The following is a 17800-nucleotide window of genomic DNA, read 5'->3' on the forward strand; positions in this document are numbered from 1 at the left end:
TTTTTCCCTTCTATCCTCCCTTGTCTGGTCCACTCTTCTCTATATTACTCATCCACCTCCTTTTTACTTACTGTTGTTTTTAAGTGTTCCTTCATAATAGATACAAAGGTGGAATTCATTATGGCATATTCTTATGGGTACATAGTGTAATTTTGTCAATTACTTTCCACATTTACTCCCTTTTCCCATCTCTAACTTCCTCTTCCTCCATTGTCTTCCTCTACTCCACTGTATCCATGCCTCTTTTTTTCCTCTTATTTTCATCCATTTACCAGCAAATACCATAATTTCATTTTTCTTTATGGCTGAGTAAAATTCCTTTGTGTGTATATACCACATTTTCTTAATCCATTCATCTCTTCACTGGCACCAGAGGTGCTTTCATGACTTAGCTTTTGTGAACTGCACTGCTATAAACATAGATATACCTGTATCACCATATAATGTTGATTTTGGTTCTTTTGGATAAATGAGGGGAGTGGATGGCCAAGTCATATCGTGGTTCTATTCATAGTCTTTTAAGGAAGCTCCACAGTGATTTCCAAAATTTATTGGCCATTTTTATTTTATCTTGTCCAAGGTGAGAAATAAGGATCTAGTTTCATTCTTCTACACATGGATATTCAGTTTTCTCAGCACAATATGTTTTAAAGGCTATCTTTTCTGCACTATATCTTTTGGCACCTTGTCAAGTATCAGATGGCTGTAAGTATGTGGGTTTGTCTCTGTCTCTTCCATTCTATTACCTTCGTCTTCATTTCTATTTTAGTGCCTATACAATGCTGTTTTGTTACTATGAGCTCTGTAATATACTTTGAGATTAGGTATGCCTCCAACATCACTCTTCTTATTCAGTATTCCTTTGGATATTCTGGATCATTTATCCTTTCAAGAGAACTTAATGACTATTTTTATTCTTGAGTTATTTGAAGAATGTCCTTGATATTTTGGGTGTTTTGATGAAAATTGCACTAAATATGTATAATGCTTTTGGTAATATGGTCATTTTGACAATATTAATTCAGTCTATACAAGAACGTGGGAGGTCTTTCCATTTTCTGAAGACTTCTTCAATTTCTCTCTTCAGTGTTCTATAGTTTTCATTGTTGAGATCTTCCATCTCCTTGGTTGGATTTATTCCAAGTTGTTTGTTTGATTATTTGCTTTTTTCCCTGAGATTATTGTGAACAGGATGCTATAAAAATTTCTTTCTTGGAAGATACATTATTGCAGAATAGGAAAGCTACTGATTTTTGAATGTTGATCTTATATTCTACTACTCTGTTAACTTTTTAATCAGTTCTAAAAGTCTTCTGGTGGAGTTTTGGGGTCTTTGAGATATATAGGATCATGTCATTGGCAAACAGAGACAATTTGACTTTTTTTCTATTTGTATCCCTTTAATTTTCTTCTCTTGACTGATTACTCTGGCTAGAGTTTCAAGAACCATATTGAATAGGAATGGTGAGGGTAGACATCCTTGACTTTCCCTAGTTTTAGAGGAAATGTTTTCAGATTTTCTCCTTTCAGTATTATGTTGACTCTAGGTTTGGCATAAATAGCCTTTACAATATTGAATGGTTCTCTATATCCTAGATTTTTACCATGAATGGAAGTTGGATTTTGTCAAAGATATTTTCTGCATCCATTGAGATAATCATATGGTTATGATTCTTAATTTTATTTCTATAGTGAATTACATGTATTGATTTGCATATGCTAACCAGCTTTGCATCCCTGGGATGAAACTCACTTGATCATGGTATACTATCTTTTTATGTCTTTTTTTTATTTATTCTTATTAGGTATAATGACAGTAGAACTTATTTTGACATATCGTACATACCTGGAGTATAAATTCCCATTCTTTGATTGTGGAGATACACTCATCATGTATTCATATATGAACATAGGAAAGTTATATCCAATTCATTCCATCGTCATTTCCATTCCCACCCTGCTTCCCTTCCTCATATTCCCCCTTATCCAATCTGGTAAAACACCAGTCCTGCCTCTCCCCCACATATTGTAAGTTAGCATCCGCATAAACAGAGAGAACATTCAGCCTTTGGTTTTGGGGGATTGGCTTATTTTATTTACCATGATAGCCTCCAGTTCCATGCATTTACCAGCAAATGTCATAATTTCTTCTTCTTTATGGCTGAGTAATAATCCACTGTGTATATGTACCATGTTTCTTTTATCTATTCATTTATTGAAGGGCACCTAAGTTGGTTCTGTAGCTTAGCTATTGTCAATTAGCTGCTATGATATGTCAGGGAGTGGGATAACTGAGTGAAATGGTGGTTCCATAGAAAGTTTTCTGAGGAATCTCCATACTGCTTTCCATAGTGGTTGCACCAATTTGCAGTCCCATCAGCAATGCATGAGTGTACCTTTTTTCCCACATCCTCACCAACACTTATTGTTGCTTGTATTCTTGATAATTGCCATTCTGACTGGAGTGAGATGAAATCTCAGTGTAGTTTTGATTTACACTTATATAATTGCTAGTGATATTGAACATTTTTTCACATATTTGTTGACAAATTGTAGTTTTTCTTCTGTGAAGTGTCTGTTCAGTTCCTTAACTCATTTATTGATTGGGTTATTTGTTTAGTTGGTGTTAGGTATTTTGAGTTCTTCATATATCCTTGAGATTAATGCTCTATCTGAGGTGCAGGTGGCAAAGATTTTCTCCCATTATGTAGGCCCTCTATTCATGTTCTTGGTTGCTTCTTTTTCTGTCAAGAAGCTTTTTAGTTTGATACAAACCTATTTATTGATTCATAATTTTTCTTCTTGTGTTTTAGGGGTCTGGTTGAAGAATTTGGTTCTTAAGCCAACATGATGGAAATTTGGGCCTACTTTTTCTTCTATTAGGCACAGTGTCTTTGTTCTGATGCCTAGGTTCTTGATCTACAGAGAGCTGAGTTTTGTGCAGAGTGAAAGATAGGGGTCTTATTTTATTTTATTACATATAGATTTCCAATTTTCCCAGCACTATTTTTTGAAAAGGCTATCTTTTCTCCAATGTATGTTTATGGCACCTTCATCTAGAATGAGATAACTATATTTATATGTGTTTATCTCTGTGTCTTCTAGTCTGTACATTGGTATTTGTATTAGGGTTCTCCAAAGGAACAGAATCAACAGGAAGTATAATTATAAAAAGGGGATTTGGGGTTAGGGCTGGGGCTCAGCGGTAGTGCACTTGCCTTGCAAGTGGGAGGCACTGGGTTTGATTCTCAGCACCAAGTATAAATAAAAAAAATAAAGATCTATCAACTACTAAGGGAAAAAATATTTGAAAAAAAGGGGGGGGATTTATCAGGTTGGCTTATGCAACCAGAAGCTGGATAGTCCACAATGGCCATCTGCAGGTTGAGAGCTGTAAGAACCAGTAACTGCTCAGTCCAAGAAACTGAAGCCCCAGAACAAGAGGGATCTACAGTGTTACCTTAGTCCAAGACAAAAGGCTTCTGGAGAATCACTGGCAGATTCAGCTTTGGAAGAGTGAAGAAACGAAAGTCCAATATCCTCAGATGATTATAGCACCAATAAAGAACCTGTTCAAGAATAATCAAGCTTGTATCTACTGCTGCTTCCTTGTTCTTCCAACTTTTATTCCATCCAAGCCATCATCCTATTGGGCGGTGCTGCCCACACTTAGGGAGGGTCTACATTTTAGTTGGCTATCCCACATGCCAATCTTTCCTTGATGCACCCTCATTGAAACACCCATAAGCCTCTTAATCTTCAGCATCTCTTTCTTTTTGTAAATATTTTTTTTAGTTGTAGTTGACACAATACCTTTATTTATTTACTTACCCTCATGTGGTGCTGAGGATCAAATCCAGGGCCTTGCACGTGCTAGGTGAGTGCTCTACTGCTGAGCCACAACCCCAGCCTCTCTGGAGCATCTCTTAATCCAATGAAGTTGACAATTCAAATTAATCATTACAGCCTTCATTCCTTATTTCTGTTTTGGTGTGTACTATTTATTTGATGTCTTTGTTTAATATAGTCTGATGACTATATTAAATGAATAATAATAATTCATTAAGGATTTTTGCATCTATGTTACTCAGGAATATTGATCTAGAGTTTTCTTTCCTTGATATATCTCTGCTTTTCATATCAGGGTTGTACTGGAAGTGTTCAATACCTTTCTATTTCATGCAATAATTTGAGGAAGGCTAGCATTAATTCTTTTTAAAGGTCTGGCATGTCTTGGCTGAGTATCAGTCTAGTGCTGGGCTTTTCTTTTTGTTGAAAGTTTGTAATTGCTGTTTGAAATTCATTGCTTGATATTGCTCTGTTTATTTTTCTATGCCATACCCATCCCATTTAGGTAGGTTACAAGTGTCTAGAAATTTGTCAATGTCTTCTAGATTTTCCAATTTATTAGAGAATAAAATTTCAGAGTAATTTCTAATGATCCTCTGAATTTAAGAAGTGTTTGTGGTAAGTGTTTGTGGTGATATCCTCTTTTCTGTCTGTAATTTTGTTTAGTTGGGTTTTCCCCTTGTTTTGGTTAGTTTACTACAAGTTTATCAATCTCATTTTATTTTTTCAAGGAGTCAATTCTTTGTTGCATTGATTGTATTGTTTTTTTTATTTTCAACTTCATTAATTTCAGCTCTGATCTTATTATTTTCTAGGGACTTGAGACGTAGAATTAGATTATTTGGGATTTTTTTTTTAATGTAGGTTCTCAGTGCTATAAACTCTCCTCTTCGAACTGCCTTCATATTGTCCCCTAAAATTTGATGTTATATTTCTGTTCTCATTCTTTTTCTAGGAATTTCTTCTCATTTCTTCTATGATCCATTCTTCATTTAAAATAGTATTATTCAATCTCCATGTATTATATGTTTGCCCTAATTTTTCTTGCTGTTGATTTCTAATTTCATTCCATTATGATATGATAAAATGAACAGAATTTTATCAGTAATTTTTTTTTTATTTACTGAGACTTACATTGTGGCCTACAATATGATCTATTTTATGAAAGTTTCCCTAAATTGCTAAGAAAGTGAAATTGATTTTAATCATCAACTTGCCCCACCATCCCTGGGTCAGTTAAGACCATCCTCCCCCTCTATTCCACAGGTTCCCCCAAGTGAGTTTTATTCACATTGCTATTCTTTTTTTCTGTCTGTTACCCCACCCCTTTGCATTTGGCTGGCCACATTGACACTACCTCTGCTGGCCAAGCTGGTGATTGCTAACATATTATTTCTTATTTATGTTCAAAGCTTCTGAATTTATGTGTTTCTATGACTATTTTATTGTCCAATGTTCAATTTCAGTGAATTCCCTCAGTCACCCACGTTGTTGAGCAAGCCATACTCCTGCTGCTTGAATCTGGTGAGGGGCAATTGGAAAGTTACCCTTCCTCTAATTTGCCATCTTTCTTCTCTCATACATTCTTATTATGTACCCTTTCTTGTATATTTTTTTCTTTATAAAAAAGAAAAATAATCCCACCATGAGAAAAGCCAGAACAAGAGAATTTAGCTTAGTATTTACTAAACCAAACATTCTTTGCCTTTTAAGAGAAATGTGTCATGGTTTTAATCTGAATATGGCTTATTTCTTTATTTGCCAATTTGAAGAAGAGGCAGGCAGACTGATTCTTGGCTTTCCTGGACAGAGAATGAAAAATATTTGACTATTCTGTGACCATCAATTCTCCTGACAGCAGGAGCTATCACAAAAATTATAAAGCAAATTGTATAGATTTTATGAAATATTACCCCCACACACCCTACTTTGTTATTTTGGGCACACACATCATAGGACCCTAATAACTGTGCTGAATCCTCAAATATAATCTTGTGGAAGATTGTATGTTGAAAAGTTTGCAGGGTAGCATGGCTTTAATTTAATGTCTTTTTAAAGAAAATTATATGCTACATAATAGTGATGAAAAGGTTTAGTGGGGTGCGGGATTTGTTTTGGGAACCCGCTCTTGATAACTTTGACCTGGAATGCTCCTCTCTGCCTGTCCATGTATAGTAACACTGACACAGAGTTGGATAATTTATTTTCTACTAAAGTCAAAGAAGGTCAAGTGTCTACCCAACTTCAAACTCTGCCATGGCATGTGGGTCCTAATAATATCTGTCATTTCATGGAGTGTATTCACAATAGTATATTTTTTGATAAGTGAATAAATATAAGAATGAATGAATAAAATCTAGCTTAACCAAATTCCATCGTTTTCTTTGATTTGCCTGCTCTGTAATTTTGTCTATTTCATTCTAGTTTTTAATGTATGTGTGGTTTAAGTGAACACTGACTTAAAAATGGACCGTGTGATTTTTTTAAGTGAAACTTTCTGTAAAATAATAGCAACTGGAATTTGAGTAGTATGGTTTGTAGATTGAAGGGATTTTTAGCATATATCATAACATTTTCACATGTGTGTTATTGTTATATATAGTCATATGTTGTTATTTTTATGTATATAGATGAAGAATCAAATTCAAAGATAAATCATTTGTCCAAATTCCCATCGATAGTGGGAGAAATGGTAGTCAATCCAGGCTTTCTGGTCCAAGGTTGTGCAGCTGATTTTCCTTTATACTATCTTTACAAGGATGCCACATTGACCTTTCCAGACCCACCCCCTATCTTCTCCAAGAAATAAATCACTCATTTCTCCAGTTACTGAAAGTACTGGTGGCTGACAGTTTTCAGTTGAGTTGGCAAGTTCTATTTGGGACTTGCCTTAGCCCCAGACAAGGCACAGGCTTAGTACATGTTCACATACTTCAGGAAGGTGTCAGTCTATCTCTAACTGTTGCTGAAGAAAGGGTACAAAGGATTTCCACTTGTTCTAATTCTGGAAAACTCTAAGAAACCACCCTAGCTCTGCAGCTCCCTAGAAGTATCAGGTGATACCATTGTAGTAAATTCATCACAGAGGAATTTCCCTCCTAGACCAGGCAGGTGTTAATCTGAGAGAACTTGCAAATGAACTAAATGAGTATAAATCTCTGCTTTGAAATCTGTTTCCTGGGAACCCCAATGAGTAAACTTTCTTCACTGTGCTTTTTGTTTCTTTTTAAATATAGTGTATGCTTCCTTTGAACTATTTTCAGTCAACAAAATTGAGTGCCTATGTATCAAACAAAATGAATTGTACCAAATCACTCTATTTTCAACAAAAATTGATTTAATCCAAATTGGGTCCTTCCTTCCAAATCTTGGAAATAGTGGAGCCTATGACTGACTATCATCTCAGCCATCATCAAGAAAATAGGAAGAGGTTTTCCCTAATTAATGATTGTGGTATCTCAGCACATTAGCTGCAGTTCTGGGATCCAAAGCTACATAATACCTGCTAGATATGAACCAGTAAGACAGATGTCTCAGGCAATCTCTGCTTCTTTACTCATCTAACATGGTTACAAATTCAAATAGATGCATGCATATGACTCACAAATACAAATCAGGTCTGGAAACTGACCTGGAAAAAGGTATTCTGGAAAAATCTTTTTTTTTTCTTTCTGTTTTTTTGCAGTAGGAAGTCATTGCAAAAGGAAGTTGGAAAAGATGAAGTACTCTCTATCTACCACACTCAACAAAACCAGACTAAAACATAAGACAAAAATAAACAAACATCTGACAGATGACTTGCCAATATTCTTGAATAATGTTATTAGAAGACCAGCAAATTTTTAAATTGAAAAATATTTAGGTTGGTAGCACTTGACACAATTTGTTATTTGTAGCTATTCTAACAATAGTGCTAATGTATACAGTTAATTAAAATATACTATTTGGCAATGGTTGTATATTTGGTCTTTGAAAAATAATCTGCAAGTTAAATTATATGCTATCACTTTTGAAATTTACTGGACTTGACAAAACTGATTAAACTTGGTAAATTTATTCTCTGGATATTAAAGTTGTTTGGAACTTGATATAGCTCACATTTCCCCAGATATGAGATATGAAAGGTTAACTTTGAAGAGTTATGGGCTATGAATTATTCTATCCAAGAAATTTATATTTTGTTCAAAAAGGAAAGAAGAAATGAACTCTTCTTTTGCAAAGTGAGCCTAAGCATATAATATAAACTTTAGAATAGAGGATGATGCTTAAACTATTCTTGGATTCCTTAAAGAATCTAGTGAAGACTGTAAACTCATTATGTCCAAAAATACAGAAGTGTACACAGATAAACACATATAAGCATAAACCAAGTATTTTAGAAATTTTGACAAATTCAGATCCTTTGAACTTCTGAGATTTCCTGAGGTCTTTTCATCCTATTTAAGAAATTCTAGACAGGGCATGGTCTCTTAAATTTCTGAGGATATTATGACTTTTCATTTCATAAAAAAGTGGAAATGTATATACATGTGTGTATATATGTACATATATGTGTTTTCACACATACACAAAATAGAATATATCCTACTCAAAATACTGGTAAATAATTGTAGCCTAGGTCATTTGTTTAAAAAAAACAACATTTGTTTTCCTTTAGTACATTCTAAACATAGTGTTTTGGGGTATCTCTTTGTTGAATATTACAACCCAGTTTTTCAATGATAGGAAATTACTTGATTTGTTTCTTTGATTACCAGTATTATCTGAGTATTTGAGTGATCTTGAATAAGTTGTAGATATTTTTTAGTCTTCCTATCATACCTTTATTTATACAATTCTTTCAGAATATGAATTATGTCCTGTTCAGTGTTAATTTTTTAAAAATCCTTTCAATTGCTGCAATATGAGATTGTAGTGTTAAGATATTCACCTAATATATGAATCAGGGGTGACCTGCTATGCATTATGCTTCCTCAATATGTAATACTTAAATGAAGAAAAAGAAAAATTTCTTATGCTGTAATCTCAACCCACAAAATGAAGGAATAAATGAATGTCCAGGGACCCAGGGTATTCAGAGAACATAGTTCATGATAATGCCTGACCAGAATCAGAACAGCTTCTCTTTTACCCTAAATTTAGCAAAAAAAAAAAAAATTGGGGTGGGCAGATGATTAAAATAGAGTAACTAAATGCACATGGGCATGGAATTGTCTGGGGCAGGGCCTCAAAGGCATTCATTAGCCAGGAAGATATTAATAATCAGAGTATTAAGAATTAGAGTGACCATAATAAAGTCAGCTCAGGGCATGGGTAACAGTGTGTAAACTAAAAAATATCTGTGCCTGAACCTAGGGAATGGACTTAGAAAAATTGTATTATTGTCATCATCATCATAGAATATGGTGTTTAAAATTAAAATACTAGGCCAACAAGTCAAGGGGATATTTGATAACAGGGCAGGGTGTTTAAGTGCGAGGTGGTACTGGTGGCTTTATAATTTGCTGTTTCATTTCTGTGTTTGGCTTCTGCTGCACCCAGCTGGCATGAAGGGGTCCTTCTGGTATTTTGAACCAAGAGGGGAATAAAGCTTAGTGAAGCTTTACTGGGAATAACCTGAACATTTTGAATTTGGTTCATGGCAATATAAATGTGTACTTTGGATTTATTTTTATGATTGTGATGATATGTTGAGAATTTATTTGTGAATTGCCTGGGTTGAAGAAAGGCAGCACATACCCAGGATAAGCATTAAGCAATGGTCTTCGCTTCAACTTGACCCACTTAGATTGAATTTGTTACTTGAATTTAAAGTCCTTACTATCTAGTCATAAAAAAAAAGAGACAAAAGCTGTATGTACTCTATCTTTGAAGTGATCTCTGATTTTTTTCCTGTTTATGTACAATGCCTAACAAATAAATTCATGTGTGCATAGAGTCTTGTGTATTCAGCTTAATTACTTTTATATATTAATCACATAATTGTAACAACCACCCAATCAAGATAATAGAACATAAAACTTCCCATGTATTCTCCTAACCATCACTCTCCTCTTCTTTCATCCCCAAGAAAATTATGACATTTATATTAATGTCTTGCCTGTATGAGACATTTATATAAATGTAATCACATGGTATGTATTGTTTTGCATATAGTTTCTTTCACTCAATACTATGTCAGTGAGATGTATCTATGTTGTTGCTCTTAGATCATTCATTTTTATTACCATATATTTCATTGTATCAATGTTGTAAAATTGTATCCATTCTTCTGTTGATTGATATTTGAATCATTTCCAGTTTGTCATGATACCAAATAATGATGCAGTCAACTGTTATACATAATTTCAGTGTATGTGTGAACACATTCATGTTCAATATCCAGTGTAATTGCTATGTCATGGGTGTTTGTATGTTTTGCTTCAGGAGATACTGTCAAATAGCTGTCTAAAATGATTGTACTGATTTGCATTTTCATTAGCAGTGTTTGCCCCAGCATTTCTGACATAGAGAAAATAGTATCACTCTGTGATTTTCACTTGTTTGTACCTGATAATAAATACTTTTGGACCCTTGAGCCCTTTCACATATGATTATTAAACATTTGGATATCCTTTTTGTGAAATTGAAATGCCTATTTACATGTTTGATAATTTTTTCTATTGAGATCTTTCTCTCTCCGTGTGTGTCTCTCTCTTTATTTGAGCATATATATACTTTATATATATAGTATGTGTATATATAATGTACATATATTTAGATAAAGAGAAATGATATATATGCATATATATATACACACACACACACACACACACACACACACCACTTGTATTTTCTTTCCCATACAGTCTTTCAAACTAACTTCTTGTGTTTATGAGATATTCTGATAAGCAGAAAATCTTTTTAAGAGTTACAATTACTATCTTAGTCATAATGATATGCATAAATGGTATATGTACACTATCTTCTATGACTGTTCTTGTTCCAAAGCTCACATTTGAGCTACCCATATCTGGAGCTTCTCTGTGTGAGTTGAGGACACAGGCATAAGATCAACCAACATGCACAGTGAGGTGGCGCACACCTGTAACCCCAGTGGCTTGGAAGGCTGAAGCAAGAGGATTGCAAGTTCAAAGCAGCCTCAGAAATTTAGTGAGAATTTAAGCAACTTAGCAAGACCCTGTCTCAAAATAAAAAATAAAAAGGGCTGGGGATGTAGCTCAGTGGTTAAGCACCCCCGGGTTCAATCCTGGTACAAAAATAAATAAATAAATATTAACTAACCTGACTTTCCACCACTGTGATACAATTTTACCTGTATTACATGAATGTCTGTGTACAGAACTCTGTTTCTAGACTCTGCTTTTTATTCCTTGCTTAGCTTTTCTGTCCTGTGTCAAGAACATGGGGTCTTAATCACTGAGTTTTTGATGTCTTGCTCTCTGATAACATAAGTTCTCTGACTTTGCTCTTCTTCAAGATTGCCTTGCCTCATTTTGGCCCTTTGCATTTCTGCATACATTTAAAATTTAACATGAATTTCTGTAGAGATCATTCAATGGTTTTAATTGGGATTGCAATGAACTATGCATAATTTTGGGAAGAAGTGACTTATACTCCTTGATCAACTTCTCTATTTGTTTGGCTTTTTAGAATTCTTCAATAATATTTTGCAATGTTTATATGCAAAGATTTTGTACACTTCTCATCACATTTATTTATAAGAACTTGATGTGATTGATGCTAAATGAAATGCTTTCTTTAAATAGTTTTATTTTCTAATTATTTGTGTCTAACATTCATGCTACATTTAACTTATGAATTCAAACAGTCCACAGATGGTTTGGGGATATCCTGTGATCACAATCATGCCATTTGCTAACAGTATCTATTTATTTCCAAACCTTAAAATTTCTAATTTTCATACAGTATAGCACAAGCTAGGGGATTTGGTGCAAAGTGGAAAAAAAGCAGTGATATGACGCACCCTGTCTTTATTCCCAATCCTAGTGAGAAATATTTGATATTGTTAAATACATTATTTGTTATAAACCTTTATAGAAATCTTTTATTAGATTAAGAAGCTCCTCCTCTATTCCTACTTTGCTAAAAGTTATTTTTTTTAATCATAAAAAAGTATTGAACTTTTTTTTATAACAGGGATTGAACTCAGGGGCACTCAACCACTGAGGCATGTCCCCAGCCCTATTTTGTTTTTTATTTAGAGACAAGGTCTCACTGAGTTGCTTAGCACCTTGCTTTTGCTGAGGCTGGCTTTGAACTTGCAATCCTCGTGCTTCAGCCTCCTGAACCTCTAGGATTATAGAAATGTGCTACCATGGCTGGCTAAGAACATTGAATTTTAACAAAGGCCTTCCCCACATCTATTTGGATCAGTGTGTCATAGTTCTCCTTTATTATCTTGATATAATTAATTAGGTTGATTGCTTTCTCAATCTTAAAATTATTTATGGGACTAAAATAAACATAAGATGATTTTAATTTATTATCTGTGTTAACATTTTATTTGCTCATGTTTTGATCAGGAGTTTTCAATCATGTTTCTGAAAGAAACTTGATTGTAATTTTTCTTTTGAATTTTAGAGTAAATGAAATGCTGACCTCATTAAATGAGCCGGTAATTAATAATTATTTTTCTGTTCTCTGAAAATGTTAGTACAGAATTATTGCATTTCTTCCTATATGTTTGAAATAATCCAATAGTGAAATTATCTGAGTGACAGTTTTCTAGTGTGAATGGTTTTAACAACATATTCAATTGCTTTTGTAGATTTCAGGCTAATCTGAATTTCTACTTGCTTTTCTGACAGCTTTGGTATATTTTATTATTATCTTTACCGTTGGGAAATGTTTTTCTGTTTCATTCAAATTAAAGAAAAACTGATTTAGACCATATTTCATTATATGAAGTAAAAATATTTTATAATTTTATGAATTCCATTAAATATATGAAATAATATATAACACTAATATGATATTTTAGCAACAGTTCAACATCTGTATGCTACTTGGATCATATATACATATGTATGTGTGTGTGTGTGTGTGTGTGTGTATATATATATATGTATATATATATTTCTCAGTGTGATATTAGATTAATTAAAATTAAGAATATGTTTTGACAAATATTACTGATAGCCCTTGTATTCCACATTTCAAATTTGTGAAAGCTACATAGTCCCAATGATACTCAGTTTTCTCATTTGTTATTAGATGTTCTTAAGCATTTTTCCCATCATTCTCTCCATTATTTCTGGTTTTTAAAATTTTTATTTCCATTATTTTAATCATAGTTTCTTCTAAGATTTAAATGCTTGCTATAGCAGAACACTTCTTCATTGGAAATTGAACTATTTATAAAATTTTTGCCTTCATTGTCAATCAGGAATTCCTAAAATACATCAAATTGATTGCCTATGCCTTAAGGACTACCTAGAATTTTATTTTTATTACATGTGCATTCATTTATTCTCATTTAGATAAGAAAAATTCAACTGTTATAAATTTGCTCTACTTATTTCAAGAGAATACACATAGATTTCAGTCCCTCCAGAAATATCACCCCAGGTTGTAAAATCCTCCAAGTACTATTTGCCTTTCTCTCCTCAGAAATGGGTTCAGAGTAGAGCAAACCACAGGTAAACTCACTGGGTTCCAGTAGTGTTGGTGACATGAGGTGAGAAATAGTAAGGACAACGTTCAGGATCTAGGTCAAGAATATTAGTGGGCCCCACCAATTCAAATTTAGGGTAACAAGTATAAAGTCAGAGGCAAGAACTACACAGGCTGCCTTTATGAGGAGTCTGGTTATACGAGCTCTGGGCCAGCTCCCATTCGTTGTGGCTATCCAGGCAAGCCATCTCACCTATTTAACGTGGCCGGGTGGACCAAGGAAAGCACTGACAACTGGGTGCTATTCATTGCTAATCCTGGCCCTGACTCACTCCATGACCTCTCTTGGTGTGTTTCCTCAGTTGGAAAGTGAAGATAATAATAATGACCTACTTAACAAGGGGTGTTGTGTGGATTAACCGTTAATAACATGTTTCATGAGACAAGGCAGCATTGAGCTTGTAAATACTAATAGAAAGTTTCTCCACACTACAAAGTAAATTCATGCCACTCTTGAAGAAAACCCAATATGCCAGTATATGAGCATACAACGTAGTTGAAATAAGGTGAATTTTTACTTGACCAAAGAAACTTTATGTTCTAAAAGGGTATTCCACAGTTTTCTTTCAGATAGTTAACTCTCCTTGAGCACCTAAAAGCTTATATAAAATTCATCCATACCTATTCCATTATTTTTGTATTGGAGTATTGGGTGTTTAGAATTCATATTTTGGTGTGTTTGGATGTTTTTCCTTCTAAAATCAATTGAGAAAAAATATCCTATAGCTTGTTACCTGTTATCATGAGGCTTCTGTAAAACTGACTTGGTAGACATAAGCCTTTTTATTACTCTGATTTCTACAACATGAAGAATTTTCTCTCTACCTGGGGAAATTACGTTAAACTTAATGAATCTAAATTTATGCATAGCTTTGCCTCGCTTTCTAGGATCCTGCAGTGTGTCCCGTTAGGTAATTTATTTTCAACAAGTTTGGCACTGGGTAGCTGTTTATAGGCAAAATTACATAAAACTCCAATTAATCCCATTTTCTCATACATTCTATTTTCTTTCTCTCTACTTAATGTTGTTTTCACAATTATAAATAAAAATCACATATATTAATGCAAAATAAATATAAGTTCCCTTACTTAAAGAAAAAAAGAAAACAGGACTGAGGTATAGCTCAGTGGTAGAACACTCCTGGGTTCAATCTCCAACACCACACACAAATATACACATATTAAAGTCAAATAATAGCTGTCAAAAAGAACATATTATAACTACTATTATTTTTTTCAAGAAGACAACAAATATGTTGGTAAAGAATCAAATAGAAATAGAAAAATCGAATTCTATATTTAGTAAGTATAGGTAAAATACTTTGAATGACATGAAAAAGAATGACCATGAATTAATTGAGATTTTGCTCAGACTGTGACTTAAGGTCTTCTTATAATATTGTTGACATTCGTTATCTTTTTGTAAATGTATGTGCATTTTAAAGAAAATTCAGAAAATGTAAAAATATACTAGTTTAACCCTTAAAAATAAACTACCTGCAAACTAGCTACTTCACTTATTTCTTATGAGTTTTTTGAGTAATACCAAGAGTGAGTGTGTGTATGTGTAGGTATATATGTATATATTCCTTTTGAAGAAACTGAAACTGTCTGAATTTAATCAGTGCTCTTTTCATTATTTTCAAAAATGCATTTGAACTCTTACATATGTGTTTTAGTCAGGTTTTTCTGTTACTATGATTGAAAGATCCTACCAGAACAACAGTAGAGGAGGAAAGTTTATTTAAGGGCTCACAGTTTTAGATGGCTCAATGTATAGAAAGCAGGCTCCATTTGTCAGGGCTCCAGGTGAGGGAGGACATCATGGAAGAAGAGTGTGGCAGAGGGAAGCAGCTCACATGGTGATCAGAAGCAGAGAGAGAAACTCTGCTTGCCAGATACAAGTATATACCCCATAGCCATGCCCCTAGGAAACTACTTCCTCCATCCACACCCCACCTGCCTCCAGTTAACACTCAGCTAATCCCATCAGAGATTAATTAACTGATTAGGTTAAGACTATAGGACAATCATTTATCCTCCAAACCTTCTTGCATTATTTCACACTCCAGCTTTTGGGGGACACCACATCTAAATCATGACACCACAGTCACGTATTTAGGTAAAATTTGCACTAAAATTGTTTGAAATTTTACCCATGACCTCCCTGTTGTGCTACTATTGCTTCCATTTTTTAACCAAATAAGATTTCTTTGTTAATTGTTCAATCTGTACTACCATATCAGTTAAAAAACAAAAAGCAAAAATGAAATATTATTATACTAAGGCTCTAAGAAGCTAATTTTTAGTCATTAGTTCATTAAAACATCTCACCTAGATTAGATATCAGTTTCCTAAAGAAAACATAATTAAGACAAAACACAAAACTGGGAAATCTAGATGGTTTTCATTACATATAACAAGTAGATTTTATAGTCTTGAGATAATAAAAAAGTTATCCCAGGATATAAATAATAGAATTCTGAAATTAATTTCTGCCATGATAATTTTTAAACTTTGACTAAAAGTAATATTCAAACCTCATTGACCATAAGTGCAATAGAATTGAGGATTAGTTTCATCCACAACTGCCTGCCCCATTGCAAGTGTCCAAACTTTTTACCAGCATTTTACAACAAGTCCATATAAAAATAAAGAGGTGGAGACTATTATCATTCCTAACAGGATCACCACATACATTCATTTCTGATACTGGAGATGGGTAGCTAAAAACAATATTCATGCTACAATACACATTAGAGTCTCCCACATAAAGAATTACCTAGACCATGGTTGAGAAAGTCTAGTTTAGAATGAAAGATACAACATTTCATATCTATTATAATGGAATTATTTTTAAAAAGTGTTCTTTGATAAACAAAACATATTTCTCGATAATTTATGATTATAATTATATGACATAAAAATTGAGATGGTTCAAATACAAGGTCACCAGTAAAGACATGGTATATTTCAATACTCCAATTGAGGAACATTTTTATCCTTTCTTTGATAGATGGCATCACTAATGTACTAGGAAGTTGAATAGGCTGTAACTAGACCAATATTATCTTAAGATTTGCATCTATCATACTGTCTTTCACACTTACCACTAATATGATATTGGGAGCCTATCTCTTTATGCTTCAGTTACATCTGTAAAATGGATCTACAATACCTCATGTATATAATTCCTGGGATACTGAGAAGTAAATGTAACATATAAAGCACATTAATTGATATTAATAAGTATTGAGGGACCTGGCGTGTGGCTCTGTGGTAGAGTGCTTGTCTAGCATGTGTGAGGTCCAGGTTTGATCCCCAGTACCAAAAACAAGCAAAGAAAGTATCTAAAAAAAATTAGTAATTATCACTATTATTATTTACTAATACAGCTTCTCTTTTCCTCTTATTAGAATCGTGATTGCAATTTAGGATTTCATCAGATATTGATGATGTTTTATTATAGTACACAAAATAAAACCTCAAGAAAAACTAACAGGAATATACCAGGGGTGAAAATGATTCATATGATCAAAAGAAAATTTTATTATGGCATTAGAATAAATTTTAGGTTATACTTACGATAAAAATCACATAAAATTTGATACCTGTTATACTTTTTGTTATTTTGTAGACTTAGTGGAACATGCCAGCTCCATCATTTACTGGCGTTCTGGGGGCCATGTGTCTGCACTTCACCGATTTTGAGCACTAGGTGGCACTCTCATATCCTTGAGTTAAGAAACAATTATGATTTTCTTTGATTTCAAACAAATTAGGTCTGCTGTTCAAACTTCTACTCAATTGGATTTCACAGAAAGGTCAGACACACTCTCATACATGGAATATCCATATTGAGTGGTGAGTGGTCAAAGGACACATAAACTTTGTAACTATTATGAAGTTTTGTAATAAAGTTTTCCCTTCTCTCCATGTTTAAAGTCTGTCATAGATCAGTTTTACTTTGACTATATCTCTAAAACCTTAGCTGATACACTATGTTAGTGAACTTTTCACCGATGTGACCAAAATACCTGCCACAAGCACTTTGAAGGAGGAAAGATTCCTTTGGGCTCATGGTTTCAGAGGTTCCAGTCCATGGTTGGTCAGCTCCATTGCTTTTGGGCCTGAGGTGAGGTAGAACATTATGGAGAAGGGTGTTGCAAAGGAAAGCTGCTTAGTTCATGGCAGTCAGGAGGGATGGAGGGAGGGAGAGAGAGAGAAAGAATGAAATAAAGAGAGGGAGGGAGGG

Source organism: Marmota marmota, unplaced genomic scaffold, assembly GCF_001458135.2.
Source record: "Marmota marmota marmota unplaced genomic scaffold, marMar, whole genome shotgun sequence".
In the NCBI taxonomy this organism is placed as follows: domain Eukaryota; kingdom Metazoa; phylum Chordata; class Mammalia; order Rodentia; family Sciuridae; genus Marmota; species Marmota marmota.